Consider the following 16,373-nt stretch of genomic DNA (forward strand, 5'->3'; position numbering starts at 1 on the left):
ACATCAAAGACAGAAAGCCTTACTTTGATCTTGATTCCTCAAGGGTAGGGATAGGAGGATGAGTTCACCCAATAATGAAACAAAACTTGACACCATGCAGCCCCCATCTGATTTATAAAGAATCTTTTCTCTCAGGTCTCATTTATTCATTCATTAATTTGGCCAATATTTGCTGAGCACCTACTATATGCCGGGTGCTAGGCCAACACCAGAAATTCAAAATCAAATAAGCTATGTTCCTTCTCTCAGGGAGCTCATCATTAATTAGCCATGTTAGCAAATAATTACAGTGCTCCATTCAGGCTGATATCTAAAGTAAATGCTTGTGTAATTCATGAGCAGATGGCACAGATCAAGCTTCAACCCTTTCTGTACTTACTGAATTGGTATTAGTATCTCTGCATATCCCCTCAAAGACTAACAATTTCATACTTTAGATGATTCTTTCAACAATGCTTTGCCTTTGACTAAAATAATCAATACCTGACCACAAAGATGCCCAAAGTTATTAACCACGTAATTTCGCATCTTTCAGGAATTTAATTCCCCACTCCCTTCCTCCCCATACACATACACACACAAAGCGTTTGTCTCACAGTGAGTTAATTCCTGAGTGCTTTTCCAGCCTCCCTTGGCCTATAGATACCGTTCAATTACAGTGACAGGCAGTGAGTCCACTTACCACCTGATACCCCAAAACACTTCAGGAACATCAGGTAGGTAGCTCTTGACATCAGGAAGACTGACAGTTAAACCAAATCCTAGTTATAGGACTGGAGTTTAGAGACATGAATTTTCTACTTGTACAGATGTTACAAGATCAAGAAAATAGTCACTATTATTCAGTCCTTATCATAAGCTAGGTACTGTGTGTTAAGTGTTTAGCAGGTATTATTTAATCCTCACAAAAATGAGGTAGATACTGTGTATTAGCCCATTTTCATGCTGCTGATAAAGACATACTCAAAACTGGGCAATTTACAAAAGAAAGAGGTTTAATCAGACTTACAGTTCCACATGGCTGGGGTGGCCTCACAATCATGGTGGAGGGCAAGGAGGAGCAAGTCATGTCTTACATGGATGGCTGCAGGCAAAGAGAGAGCTTGTGCAGGGCAACTCCTGTTTTTTAAAGCTATCAGATCTCGTGAGACCCCTTCACTATCACAAGAACAGTGTAGGAAAGACCCGCCCACATAATTCAGTCATCCCTCACTGGGTCCACCACACAGCACGTGGAATTATGGGAGCTACAAGATGACATTTGGGTGGGGACACAGAGCCAAACCATACCATACTGCTATTATCCCCATTTTAGAGATAAAGCAATTGAGGTCAAATAACTTGCTGAAAGCTACATAGCAGTAAGTGGTGAGGCCCTGATGGAAAGTCCAGCATGCTGACTTCAAAGCCCACTGAATAGGAGGACATAGTTAAAGAAACTGGAACCCCAGATCTTAGGGTGGCACTATTAAGACATCTGAACGCTGACTTTAACTCTTCATATTTTCTTTGAGGACAAAATTATCCTTAGATTTTGATGAACACCAAGTGCCATGGCAAAAGTCCATTAACCACACAATTTTGTCTCATCTCAGTAGAGCCTGATTTGCACAGCCATCTGCTTCCAAATTTTACTGTTTCTGCTGTATCACAATGGCTGTTTATAAAGCTTATCTCTGGTACAGATATAAAAGACAATAAGAAGTTCTGAAAGGATCGATAGGACTATAAAAAATAGATTTTCAAGTTTTACCATCTCTGTCTTATTAAATTTAGCCATTTATTTATTTATTTACTTACTTACTTACTTATTTAGCTAGGAGTGAGTACAATGCTGGTTGCATCTGAAGAACATTTTATATTCTGTTTCAGAAACTTGTTGATACCTTGCTTATTAATTTAAAAATAGTCTGGGTGCCTTGGATTCAGGCTAAGAAAGAGACTCCCATTGCCCTGAGTCTCCACTAAAACAGAGCACAGAGTCAACCACTTTTAACATTCAAAAATGAGCCTCATGGACACATCAAAGTAAGTCTAGTTGAGAGCTGTGTAGCAGCCAGCCACAGGGCCCCACCATTATTAATGGTGTCAATATGAAGTCCCATGTCTGTAATCTGGGGGCAATGTTTGTGATGATGGCATATTCCTCCTTTCAATTCTCACTTTCCTCTTAAGGAAGACTGCTCATTTTTATCCCCTTGTTAGGATGTTCCTAACAAGACGGATGTACCATCATGCCTTTAAGGAGGAAGAAGAAAGGGCAACTGCAGGAGTTCAAGTGAAAAATGAAAGCTGAATCATTCTCAGTAATATCCCAAATTTATATCCCTTAGTGTCACAAACTGAATTACCTCTATAAACATTAGTTTAGAAAAACAACTTTTCACTTACAACTGCATGGTGAAGAACCACATCACATCCATACAGGAAGGATCTTATTTTCAATCTAATGTGCCAATGGCAGTTTCCAATAAGAAGAAGCAATTTGCCAGCCTTGCCAATTACAATTTGTCCTTGGCTGAAGATGACAGCAAAGTCTGTGCCTCTGGTTCATTGAAAACATCAGAAAGATATCCCTAATGCTTAGTCTGTTTCTCTGTGAAGTTAAGCGTTAAGGAGGTGATTAAAATTCTTTGGTGCCAAATCAAAGGAAAGATATTGCTGTCTGATGGTAGGAGAGGGTTTCAAAACTATCCAAAGCAGCAATAACATGCATTTAAATTCCAAGCCCTGTGGATGACATTGAAGCTTGGTGCCTCCAGTTTCACACTCACCAGGAAGCTGATGCTCTGTATCCTGTGGATATAGGGCTAAAGAAGGTATTGACACTACTGCACACAGATTGATATAAACATGCAGCTCTTGCCTCATTTAACACCACTTCTATTAAAAGATGACCCTTGGCCATGAAAGAAAGGTCTGGGAAGAAATGGCTCATATTATGACACTGATTTTCTGTGTAATGACTAGAAAATTATTTTGCCTCTTTTTGCCCAAGCTATAATGTTAAGACACATCAGAGAGTTGATTTGTGAGGTTGCTATGATGACAGAATCACATGAAAAAGCAGATTGGAGATATTAGCTGTGTTAATCGGCTTTTAAAGATAAGTAAACCGATGACACGCAAACAATTATCCAAGAAAACACTTTTGAAGTTGATCTGCCACTATTACATCAATGCAACATTGGATTATTAGTGTGAGGAAGTGGGAGACTTTGCTTCCTAATTAAAGGTATTTCTTATGTCCTGACAATGATTTGATGCACAGGAAATTAAGCCTAAATTATCTCCTCTGGTTCAAGCTGTGTGATAAAAGTTTTAGGGAAAGACAGGATCTGGTGATGTATTTATTAATTCAACAACCCTTCACTGAATATCAACTCCATGCCTGATTTGGCTTCACTAGAGGCACAAAGATGAATAAAACTGGGCTCGTGCCTCAAAGTACTTGCAGAAGACTGAAGGGGGCATACCTGCTCCCCAGCCCTAGCCACTACAGCTGCCCTCACTTGGAGGTTCACATTCTCCATGAGCTGCCTGCCTGCTTTCCATGCTGATCTCTGTGGGAACACACTCTACTCCATTTTTACCTAATTAACTCCTACTTATCATTCAGATTTTAGCTCTGTGCCTAGCACATGGTATTTGCTCGATAATTATTATTGAATGAATCACTAAATAAACAAAACATCATAATATAATACGAGAAGTTCTCAGATACAGGAGGAAGCAAACAGCCCTTGAGCACTGGGACCATGGTAAGGCTATCAAGGAAGGCTTCACAAAGGGCATTTGAGCTCCTGGTATTTAAGATATATTTTGAATGGAATTGAAGGATAAATAAGGACAACATGAAGAGAGGGTTACAAAGTGATGAGAAAAGAGGAAAAATTATACTAAACAAAGGGAATATAATCTGCAAAGTCATGAAGGTATACATGAGAATGAATTGTTGGACAAACAGCAAGTTTAGGGTGACTAAAACATAGAGCACGTTGAGAACAGTTTAAACTGGAAAGTATGTATGAACCCTATGTTGAAGGCCTTAGATGCCATAGTTAAGAGTACTAATTTTTTTCCTAAGGTGATGGGAAGTCTGTGAAGGCTTATACACAGGTGTATGCATTGAGATTCAGAGGCAAAGTAAGTGAAAAACAGTAACCACTCTAGCTTAAGGAGAAAAAGAAGAATTTATTAAAGAATATTAAGTAGTTCAGAGACACTCTGGGAGAGACTGTGAGTCCAGACTTAGAGGCTCCAGCAAAGACCACTGAGCACATACTCTAGCAGTCACATCAAGACCCTGGGCACTAGTCAGCAAAACCTCCACCAGTGCTCTAAGAAAGCCATTCCTGTCTCCCTCAACAGAAATGAATTTCACACAGCACCTCCTTCCTCCCATTGCTTTTCTCCAAATCAAAGTCATGCTCATATTCTTCTGATTGGCCCGGGTCATATGCCAGCACCATCGCTGCAAGGGAGACTGGAAAGTGAATTTCTAGCTTCTATGTAGGAACCCATGATGTGAGAAATTTCAAGCATAGAAAAGGTATTCTAAAGAAGCTAAAAGGCTACAAATCATAGAAACTATCCACTGCCACATGGAAGATGCATAATCAAATTGACATCATAAAAAGATTCATTTGGTAGCATTATTGAAAATGGATTGGAGAAGAGGAGAGTTGGAAGACAAGGTGATAAATATAGAAGGTTAGAGCAGGCAAGAGACGAAAAGAACATGGACTTTAGTGCTGACAATGGACACGTAAGAGTGAACACAAAACAAGAAAATGAGATCATAGGAAGCAAGAACCTGGACTGTCTTTTCACTTCTGGGACAACAGCACATAGCAGTTCCTCAATTATTTTTGTTTTTATTGTTAAGGAGTCATTTACATACAATAAATTTCACCTTGTATGTGAATTCTGAACATTGTTGTTCATAATGTAACCACTACCACAATCAAGATATAGAACAATTCCATCACCCCCTGAATTTCTTCATGTTGCCCTTTAGTAGTCAGTCTCACAACTCCAGCCCCTGGCAACCACATACACACAGTATGTAACCTTTAGAGTCTGACTTCTTTCATTTATCATAGTGTGTTTGAAGTTCATCCTTATTGTGGTTGTATCAGTACTGTGGTACATTTCTGTTTTTTCGTTAGCAGTATTCCATGGTACAAATATACCAGCATTTATCGAGGCCCCAGTTGAAAGATATCAGACTTGTTTCTCATTTGATGGAAAATAAATCATCCATATGTTTGTGCCAACATAATTTTTATTTCATTTGGGCAAACACCTAACTGTATTGGCACTGGGTCATATTATAAGAAATGATTAAGTTAATAACATACTGGAAACTGTTTTCCAAAAACAATGTATTATAGCTTAAGTTACTCTGCATCCTTTCATGTACTTGAGATTGTCATTGTTTAAAGTTATTCTAATAGGTATCCAGTAGTACCTTATTATGGTTTTAGTTTGCATTTTCCTAAAGACTAGTCATGTTAAACATCTTTTCATATTCTTATTTATATATGATTGACATGTTAAAATATCTTGCCATCGAAATAAGTATTTGATGAATTTATAAGCAAACTTATATTAAAGATATTTAGAAAAACAAAGTTGCCTTCACCTGAAATAATTGGACATTGCTAGGGAAAGGGAAAGATGGGGTTGAGGAGCACACCACACTTTTAAGTGAATATTGATTAACAGAGTTTAGCTAAAGGATTTAGAAAGCATGACCAAAGATGGCTGTTCCTGAGCCTAATTAATTATTACAATTCAATAGTTTGCACCCAAACCTAAAATACATAGAACTGGATAGCTTAATAATGCTTCCTAGAAATTTTCTGCATTTGTAAAAACAGATAAACTTCAATTAGTTTTTACCTCCTTCTTGTAAAATAAATAAATAAGTCTTGAAAGCCAATTCCATATCATTCACCAGGAAATGCTGGCAGTGGCTGGGTGTTTGCTCTCCCAAAGAGTACTAAATAAAATATTCAATGAGGAGAAAGAGAAATGTAAAACTGCAAACTGTAGGCCCCAGAGGCTAATTAAATGGTTGATCCTTTGTAATCACCTTCACTACAGTGAAGGAAGCTGAATAGCAAGGTCAAGAGATTAGACTTTGCTGCCTTCTGAGTCATTGAAGAACCATAGGTTCTTGGACAGTAGGGGGTAGCTAGTAGCTGATGGAAGAAGAGTTGCTTTCTTTGCCTAGAACTTCCAGATTATAAAAATAACACTGTAGGTTGCATCTGAGCCAGGCCAGCACTCCACTGCATCTCTTGCTGCAGCTGGGAATGAAGATTGCTGCATGGCCAGAGCAGCTGACAGTCAAAGGAAGCTGGAGCCAAAGAGTGGACATGGGCCTGCCAGCATTTGGAAGCTTCATGAAAGATGAACTAATCTTGTTCTCTATTTAAACGGTCATAGTAGAGCAGTAGACATCAAGAAAAACTGAAAGAAGAAAATAAAATATGGAATACATATCATGGTGTTACTGTGAAGTAAAAACATTAGCTGAAAAAAAGTGCACTGTCCCTTGAATGAGCCCAAGCAACATTATGAAAAGGCCAGACTAGGGGGTGCGAATTTTCTCCATCCTCAATTGAATCTTCCACTGGAGTAAAACAACAGTGTGGAGACCTCAAAGATCACTGATTTCAGCCCTCACTTCCTCGATAATATGCGTGATAGAAAGGTATAAGAGAGTTTATGACTCTCCCATGCACAGGAAATTATTTGGTGGCATCACAAGTTAGAACTTGGATCTGGTGATTTGCCACTCAGTCACTCTGCCAAAAATGTCAATGAGAAAGAATGCAGCCACTATGGTGTCTGTAACTACACACTTCCCAAAATTTTATATAGGTATTTTGATGAAGCCTTTGCTTTACCCCAACCCTATTTCTGCTCCTAAAAATTAAACAAGTTATCAGAGAACTTATCATTTAATAATTTTTAAATGCATGTTATACTTAATGTAAAAAAACACTTTATTTAGTGTAATGCTAAGAGAGATGAAAGAGGAGAAATAAAATTAATAGAAGAGAATTTCTATAGCATGGTCTTATGGAAATGACTGCATCTGGAGTTAGGTGTTAGTCCATGAACTTGAGAAATACTCCTGGGGTTCTGTTTGTTACTAAAATGAACATGTTAGTGCTTTCCTATTAGGGATGTTGTTGGCTTCTCCAGATCTCCAGGATTGTGCACATCCTACACCACACTATTGCAGGACTTTTCCTTAATTCAGCTAAAGATGGGGTTCTTTGTCCCACGGCCATGAAAATTCAGGCTCACAGACAATTTGAATGATGAGTGAGAAAGGGTTTTATTGAATGAAGAGGAAGAAAAGGGGGGAAACAGGGACTCTTGCTAGGTCAGAGTCCCTTCTAGAGCACTTCATGCCCATTGTTAGAATCCCAGGTTCCACACAGGAAGAGAAAGAGCCAGACTCCTCCCTGCTACAAACATCATAAACTTCCCAAGGCTCCACCTCAGTGGGCAGGCTGCCTGGAGATTCTCTGAGGACTCCCTCCCACCTGGCTATCTCAATACTGCCTGGGTATAAAATCAGAAGCCACAAAAGAGAAATCTCCCTCTTCCTGGAGGACTTATTTAGTTCTATATTAAATAATTTTAATTATTAATTTTTTATTCAAATAAAGACACAGATAATAGGAAAGAATGCAAAATGTTAAGAAATTTAATGTACATTACATGATTTTCAAAAAATTGAAGGTTGTAGCAAGTTCCTTTGCCTATGCCTTCAAATATATTTTCTCTACTTCACAAACACAAACAAAAACAAAACTCACACTCTTGAGAAGTGGCAGCGTTATTCAGTGAAAAGAGTTTTGGAAAGGAAATATTTTGCTTGTCATTAATAGTTTCTTTCTTTCCTCTGACAAATTGTCTCTAAGGTGGGAAACTACATGTGCATGCTTGACACAACTTGAAAACAATACAAAACAACAAATCACAATTGCAAAGTCATACAACACAAATGGAATCACAATCCGTAAGGGTGGCAAAGAAAGAGAGTGCATGTGGTGGGCAATATTAAGCTGATATGCAGACCTGGTAAGTTTCCAAAGTGTTCTGGGACTAAATCAGGGACAGGAATACACAGAGGGAAGCCCATACGTGGTCGAGGTTGGTTCATAGCAGAAATGACAGTTTAAAGATCTATGTAACAGTCCCTTGTTCCTGAGAGGGCACCGTTTTCACATTCAGAAGGGCTTGTCCCTGGACTAGATAACTGCCCAGAGTTATTTTTCTTCAGTAAATCAAAGCTATCAATTACAACCTCCTAGAGCAGCTACTCCAGCTGCTGTAGGATAGACAGGGATGAAAAGGAAAATCATTTACTGTGCATAGCTCCTTCTGGGGTTGTTTCCTGCCAGGGATGGTGTCAGACAAGAGCTAAAGGCACTGTTTGTTTCCTGCCCCCATGCTGAGCTCAGACCACAACCGAAACCAGAGCCTGCCATTTATCACTTGACCACATACATCTGAACCTGTAAGACCCTTGCACAGCCTTCACTGAGGTGTGAAAACTGACAGTTTCCTTCTCCTGCCACTGGTTCTGCAGTAATTAAAGCTTTTTTGCTGTCGCACTCCTATTAGTCTCTTGGTTTTAAAGATACTGCTAACACAGATAAGTGTGTATGACCAAACTCTGAATTAAATTGCTTTTACAAGCCACAAGAAAACCAGATTAAGCTTGCAATTTTCATAAGAAAATGTCTTAGTAAAAGGTTCAAAAACAATGGCTTTTTGAGCAGAAGTTTGAATTATTCACAAACGGTAATGATTTTTAGAAATCATTTGTTCAGATAGTAACTATTGATTGCTATTTTGAGCTAGGCACTGTTCTAACCTTTACACTAACACTATTTGATAGTTGTTCATATGGATTAAGCTTAAAAGAATTGTTTAAAAGTAAATGATTAATACATGCTTGTAAAAAATAAGTTAAAAATGCTTGAGGACAACATGAAAAGCAAATGCCTTTCCCATGAGCACCATTCCCATCCTACTATCAATAATCTGTTGTTAATTCTGCAGTCATTTTTCTCTCTGTGTGCAATGTGTGTGTGTGTGTTTAAATATAAACTGTTTAATAGTGTTTTTTCTTTTGAAAAAAAGTCATAATGCTACACATACAGTTTTTTGACATAATTTTTAAATTCAGTAATGTATTGTGGACATTCCTCCATGAATCATACATATCGTTTTTATTCTTTTAACAGCTATATAATGTTATACAAAATTAATTTACCTTATTTCTCCTATCAATGAATATTAAGTTTTTTTCCAAATTTTCCCCATGACAATAAGCTGGTTATCCATGAGCACCCTTATATTTATATCCTTGTGTGTTTGGGATCGCAATTCCTCACACCCCTGTCAATATTGGAGATTAGCAATCTTATTACATTTTTGCCAGTCTAAATCTTTTTTAAATGCATCAGTTAAGAAGTTTATTTTGTTTTTGATGTAAGAGATGGGGTCTCACTCTGTTGCCCTGGATGGAGTGCAGTGGCAGGGGTTTAAGTGCTCACTGCAATCTTGAACTCCTGGACTCAAACAATCCTCCCATGTCAGCCTTAAGAAGCATTTTTAGTGTCTTCAATAACATTTCCCAATCACTATTAAAATTGAACATTCTTTCATTTGCAGGCCATTTTCACATGTGTGTTCTACAGATTGCCAACCCATAACATGTACTTGACTCTTCCATGAGGCTGAGCTCTAAAACACAATGCTTTATCTTTGCATATTTGCTTGTAGAAGCTTTTCATAGAGATATCTGTCCTCACTCTTCCATATATATTTTGCAAGTCAGGTTATGTGTTTTTCTATTTGTTTTCTTCTGTCTTCCATGTGGCATACTTCCAGTAAAACCGGTTCCCACTTGGCTGTTCTTATTTAAAAGTGAAGCATTTAAATCCATATTTAAAACTCTGGGTGCAGAGATAGGACTTGCCAAACAGCAGACTTCATTGAGAGGTCTGATGGAGAGCTGATTCTTCCTTGAGGGACCCCAACATATTAGTATCTGTAAGTCTTTTCCCTGAAACTCCCCAGCTTTTCCAGAAAACAATCTGCCTCTGCCTGAGAGAATTGGTGAGGTGGAAGCTTTTCACAGATATTCTGGAAGGCTGTCAAGGGAAGTGAGCTTGGGATTTCACTTTTCAACCTTCAGACTTTTAACTAATTCCTCTGTTTTCAGCCTGGGTCCTTACACCCGCCTGTTCTCTGAGTTAAAAAGATCTCTGGTCAAATTTCCCCAGAGTATAAATAAGCCCATCAATCCCCTGCTGGGGAGATGGCATTCACCTGGTTTCATAGATTAGAGGTGGGGAGCTGGGGGCCTGACTACCCCTAGAGCCTTTTAACCGAATGTCTCGATTAGTTCACTCCTTACTCTATTGCTCTATGGTCCCTGGCGCCTCTATTCCGGAATCATATGATGCTTTCTGATGAATGAGTGTGCTTGTCATGGGGATCCCATTCTCAAAATACTAAATTTTTGCAGTTCTTCCAGGTGTCTGCTTTCCATCTTCTAAACTCTTATTAAAATCTCAAGTCCACTATTGTTTCCTCTTTTGTTTTATTTGCCCTCATGGATTTATGCATTCAAAAATTTTTTTTACTATTGTTTTAGTGGCATGAAGGATGAGAAAAAGATAAAGTTCTGAGTCCAGTGGTTCCTGTCAGTCTTTCCTAAATCTTATCTCAACTGCAGATATTCCTGTGAGAGTCTGTCAAACAGAAATCATCAGCGGCTCTCTTTTGGTTTATAGATCACATTAACTTATGTGACAAAATTTTCCTAAGTAATCCTTGTAATTGGACAGAGAAATATTGGGACCAATAGAAAGAGCCCTGAACTAGAAATCAGGAAATAGGCTCCAGTTCTGAATCTGCTATGAATTAGCTCATTTTCATGGACAAATCACTCTACCTCTTAGAGATTACGTTTGTGGTGGTTGTTGTTTTCATCAGTAAAATGAGAGGGTTTAACTGCAGGAGCACTAATGTTTCTTCCTTATTTTATAAAGTGATGGTTATTTGAATGAAAATGTTGAGACTGGTAGCAGGATAATTCTGGATCATGGGGCATGTCTGAAAGATGGAAGTAACACAGAATGCTGCAGCCTAAGATGCTGAAGCGGCTACGCTGTCTGTGGTATATACCTGGGGTTCATAGTCTGGTACCAGGAAAATTTAGAACACAGACACACACGAGGAATTTAGGAGCAGAGAAAAACAGCTCTCTGTCTATAGAGAGGTCGTCGGAGTGCAAAGACTGGCTGGCCGTGGATGCGCCGGATTTTATAGTCCAGCTTGAGATGGTGGTGTCTGATTTACATAGGGTCCACCGATTGGTTTGATCAAGTGTGATGTTTACATAGTGTGTGGGGAAGGTTGGTCAACCCTCCCTATGCAAATGAACTCTCTCTTTGGCCTGCACCATCTTGTCTGCTCCTTACTGTACAAGTGGCTGACACAGAAAGGAAGATGGAGCCACCATCTTGAAGATGAAGTCTCTAGTTCCTGGTGGCATTCATTCATGCAAGCTCCTGGCTTGCTTATGGATGTCTGCAGGTCGACTCTACAGGCTGTTCTTTGTTAGAAAATTATTTGGGGCTGCTTTTCATTAAAAAGAAAGCCTCACTGAGAACTCCCATACTCTTGCTATCTGCCTAAGTGATTGCTTCTTAACTCCTATACCAATACCACTTCACAAAGAGACAACATAGCTAGCGCACAAGAATTTGGAGATTTGGAATCAGAGACCCTTTGTTCAAATCTTCAACACATAAATATATTTGAGTAACAGCTGTGTAACTCCAGAGAGCCTCATTTTTCTCACCTGCAAAATGTAATTTATAACACTTATTTTACAAGATTTGTGCTTTTCTGTTTTTAGGGTGCTTTTGATAATTGTAATTTGTAATTTTCTCTACAGACACTCTGAACAACTTTTCTGCCACACTTATTTTTTGAAATGCATGATTCTGTCTCCATGATCTGATGCACAAGAGCCCAACATAACTCAGGGTGAGACTTGGCTATATGGTATTGATAGGGTTTGACTGTGTCCCCACCCAAATCTCAACTTGAAATGTATCTCCCAAAATTTCCACATGTTGTGGGATGGACCCAGAGGGAAGTAATTGAATCATGGGGGCCGGCCTTTCCCATGCTATTCTCGTGTTTGTGAATAAGTCTCACTAGATCTGATGGGGTGATCTAAGGGGTTCCTGCTTTTGTTTCTCCCTCATTTTCTCTTGCCACTGCCAATCATGATTCTGAGGCCTCCCCAACCATGTGGACCTGTAAATCCAACTAAACCTCTTTTTCTTACCAGTCCATGGTATGTCTCTATCAGCAGCATGAAAATGGACTAATACAGTACATTGGTACCAGTGGAGTGGGGCATTGCTGAAAAAATACCTGGAAATGTGGAAGTGACTTTGGAACTGGGTAACAGGCAGTGGTTGGAACAGTTTGGAGGTCTCAGAAGAAGACAGGAAAATGTGGGAAAGTTTGAAACTTCCTAGAGACTTGTTGAATGGCTTTGACAAAAATGCTGATAGTGATATGAACAATAAGGTCCATGCTGAGGTGGTCTCAGATGGAGATGAGGAACTTGTTGGGAACTGGAGCAAGGGTGACTCTTGTGTTTAGCAAAGAGACTGGTAGCATTTTGTGCTTGCCCTAGAGATTTGTGGAACTTTGAACTTGAAAGAGATGATTTAGGGTATCTGGTGGAAAAAAATGTCTAAGCAACAAAGCATTCAAGAGGTGACTTGGGTGCTGTTAAAGGCATTCAGTTTTATAAAGGAAGCAGAACATAAAAGGTTGAAAAATTTGCAGCCTATGTGTTAGAAAAGGAAAATTCATTTTCTGGGGAGAAATTCAAGCCAGTTGCAGAAATTTGCATGAGTAGCAAGGAGCCTAATGTTAATTTCCAAAACCATGGGGAAAATGTCTCCAGGTCATGTCAGAGACCTTCACAGCAGTCCCTCCCATCAAAGGTCCAAAGACCCAGGAGGAAAAAGTGGTTTCATGGGCTGGGCCCTGAGTCCCTGTGCTGTGTGCAGCCTAGGGACTTGGTGCTCTGTGTCCCAGCAGCTCCAGCTATGGCTTAAAGGGGCCAACGTACAGCTCAGGCTGTGACTTTAGAGGGTGGACACCCCAAACCTTGGCAGTTTCCACACGATGTTGAGCCTGAGAGCACACAGAAGTCAAGAATTGAGGTTTGGGAACCTCCACCTAGATTTCAGAAGATGTATGAAAATGCCTGGATGCCCAGGCAAAATTTGCTGCAGGAGCAGGGCCTTCATGGAGAACATCTGCTAGGGCAGTGTGGAAGGGAAATGTGGGGTCAGAGCCCCCACACAGAATCCCTATTGCGGCACTGCCTAGTGGAGCTGTGAGAAGAGGGCCACCATCCTCCAGATCCCAGAATGGTAGATACACTGACAGCTTACACTGTGTACCTGGAAAAGCCACAGACAATGCCAACCTGTGAAAGCAGCCAGGAGGGAGGCTGTACCCTGCAAAGCCACAGGGATGGAGCTGCCCAAGACCATGGGAACCCACCTCGTGCATCAGTGTGACCTGGATGTGAGACCTTGAGTCAAAGGAGATAATTTTGGAACTTTAAAATTTGACTGCCCCACTGGGTTTTGGACTGGTGTGGGCCCTGTAGCTCTTTTGTTTTGGCCAATTTCTCCCATTGGGAACAGATGTATTTACCCAATACCTGCACCCCCATTGTATCTAGGAAATAACGAGCTTGATTTTGATTTTACAGGCTCATAGGCAGAGGGGACTTGCCTTTTCTCAGATGAGACTTTGGACTATGGACTTTTGGGATTAATGCTGAAATGAGTTAAGACTTGGGGGACTGTTGGGAAGGCATGCTTGGTTTTGAAATGTGACAACATAAGATTTAGAGGGGCCAGGGGCAGAATGATACGGTTTGGCTGTGTCCCCACCCAAATCTCAACTTGAATTGTATCCTCAGAATTCCCAGGTGTTGTGGGAGGGACCTGGGGGAGGTAACTGAATCATGGAGGCCAGTCTTTCCCATGCTATTCTTGTGATAGTGAATAAGTCTCAAAAGATCTGATGGTTTTATAAGAGGTTTCTGTTTTTGTTTCTCTCTCATTTTTTCTTGCCACTGCCACATAAGCAGTGTCTTTCACTTCCAGCTATGATTCTGAGGCCTCCCCAACCACGTGGAACTGTAACTTCAATTAAACCTCTTTTTCTTCCCAGTCTTGGGAATGTCTTTATCAGCAACATGAAAATGGACTAATATAGGTATGCTAAAATCATTTAAAATATTTGTGTTGTGGGAAAATGTAGGGAGAAACTGCACGTTGATGAGTCTGGATCTAATATATTGGATTGGAACATGGAACTGCCCTCTGAGGGTCAGCATCCAGTTTTGGTCAATCTGAGGGGTCTGCTATCAGCATTAAAAGGTCCAGTTCAGTTGGTGGGGCACAACCTGATAGGTGCAGACAATGCGTGAGCCTTGAAATCAGGCAGCAGAGGGTGCAAAGACTGTGAGTAGACTGAGCTATTCAGAGAAAAACTAGTCCTGTTCCAAATCTGGTGACTAGGGATTTTTAAAAGTCATCCCTGAAAAGGGAGACTAGACAGAAGGCTAGGTCTCAGCCAAGTGGGCTGAGGCTGTGAGGACAGCTTTGTGGTTACAGCAGGAACTTAGATATCCAACTTAAAAATACATACAGCACTGAGGCAGAGGAGCAGCTAGTCATGATGAGCTCACGTGGCTGGGTCAAGAAAATGCCATGGCACGATATGCTTGCACATGTCCAGAGCTCCCGTCAGTGGCTACGCAGCCAAAATTAAATCCAGCTTCCTTCTACTTCCATGTACTGTCTGCCTTACCCTAGAATGGCCCCAGAGTTGTACAAAACCATACCTGCAGCGATCTCAGTTGATCTAGGCTTGAGGAGACAAAATGCAGGCAAACCATTATACCCATGTTGACTTTGAAGCTCAAACAGAGGATAGACAACAGTCAACTGCATTTTAGCAAAAAGTCAAGGAGGACAGTGAAAGGAGTGTAACTGTTACAGGTGTTGCACAATGGACTTAAAAGAAGGAAAAATTGTTTGGGAAGAACAGCTTCATGCCTATCCTGGTAACTCTTTTCTCCAAAAAGGGAGTGGTTGGGAGAAGAAAAGAGCTAAATGAATGTGTTAAATATCAAAATTTCAAACTATGAAATTAAGATAATTTCTTGGAAGAGTGTGATCTAAGGCATATGAATTCAATGAGACTGAACACAGAAGCAACCAGTCTGTCTGGGACTTTATTACTGACTCTGAATGTTTGGTTTGCTGAGTACCAGGCTTTCAACGGAGACAGAAAAGAGCAATATTTTAAAAAGAAATTTTATTTCAATGTTGGTAATCAAGTTTATTAACATTCTCAAAGCTCATTTAAAAATGAAATTTCAAAGAGCTGTTTCTTTTTCAATTACTCAAGCTGACGGGGTCCATTTTTGATGTGTCATTTCTGATAGATCAGGCCAGTCAACTTGCACAAGATTATAAGTGTCACACAGCACAGCATTAGTAATGTCACTGAACAGGGCATACATATCAGTGATGACTGTACCAGAGAAGCTGTTTTATGGAAGACATATGCATCTCAATATGGATTTCTCATCTTTGATTCTTTCTCTAGAATTTCATTTTCTCTCCGTTGTGATTTTTCTCATATCTTATATCTTGGCCTCTTGAATGCCTTTCCTGTGTGTTTGACCTTCAGTTTGCCCATTCTCCAGAGAGAACTGATTAGTGAAAAAGCGTTTTTCTAGTTTACCTTCCTCAGTCTCAATATGAACACTGCAGGAGAAGAAGACACACATGAATGGCTTGGCTTACCTTGTTGAAACTTAAAAAGTACTCTAATAGTATGACTGAAGTTTCCAGGGTTTTTACTGCTGAACCTATTTCATTTGAGTTTCTTTTCCTTTAAACAATGAATATTGAGTCAACTACCTTTAAAAAATTATACAGGTATGATATGGGGTAACTCACAGCACTGAGCAGAAAACTGAAGAACAGTCTTTGAAACAGGCAAAACCCAAAGATCTCTTGAAATCTACATGGTAGGGATAAATCATTGTTATTGGGACTCCATCATTTTTGGGTGTTAGGTTTTCTACTTTATGTGCTAATTCCAAGGAGAGAGGGCTAGTGTTCCTAGTTGGGTCTTTTTCCCACTTTTCAGCTAAAGGAAAAAAAGAGCTGCTTGATTAATCATCCCACTAGCCTATACTC

The 16,373-nt window shown here is 39.8% G+C and overlaps 1 long non-coding RNA gene across 1 annotated transcript in view; it reads left to right on the forward strand.

The window, feature by feature from the left end:
• Nucleotides 1–8,644, forward strand: part of LOC135969513 (uncharacterized) — a 41,969-nt gene extending 33,325 nt beyond the window's left edge. The window contains exons 2-3 of the long non-coding RNA XR_010584776.1: nucleotides 7,950–8,109; nucleotides 8,433–8,644. This is a non-coding gene — a long non-coding RNA (uncharacterized lncRNA). The remainder of the gene's footprint in view (nucleotides 1–7,949; nucleotides 8,110–8,432) is intronic.
• The last annotated feature ends 7,729 nt before the right edge of the window (nucleotides 8,645–16,373 follow it).

Source organism: Macaca fascicularis, chromosome 2 (assembly GCF_037993035.2).
Source record: "Macaca fascicularis isolate 582-1 chromosome 2, T2T-MFA8v1.1".
NCBI classification, from domain to species: domain Eukaryota; kingdom Metazoa; phylum Chordata; class Mammalia; order Primates; family Cercopithecidae; genus Macaca; species Macaca fascicularis.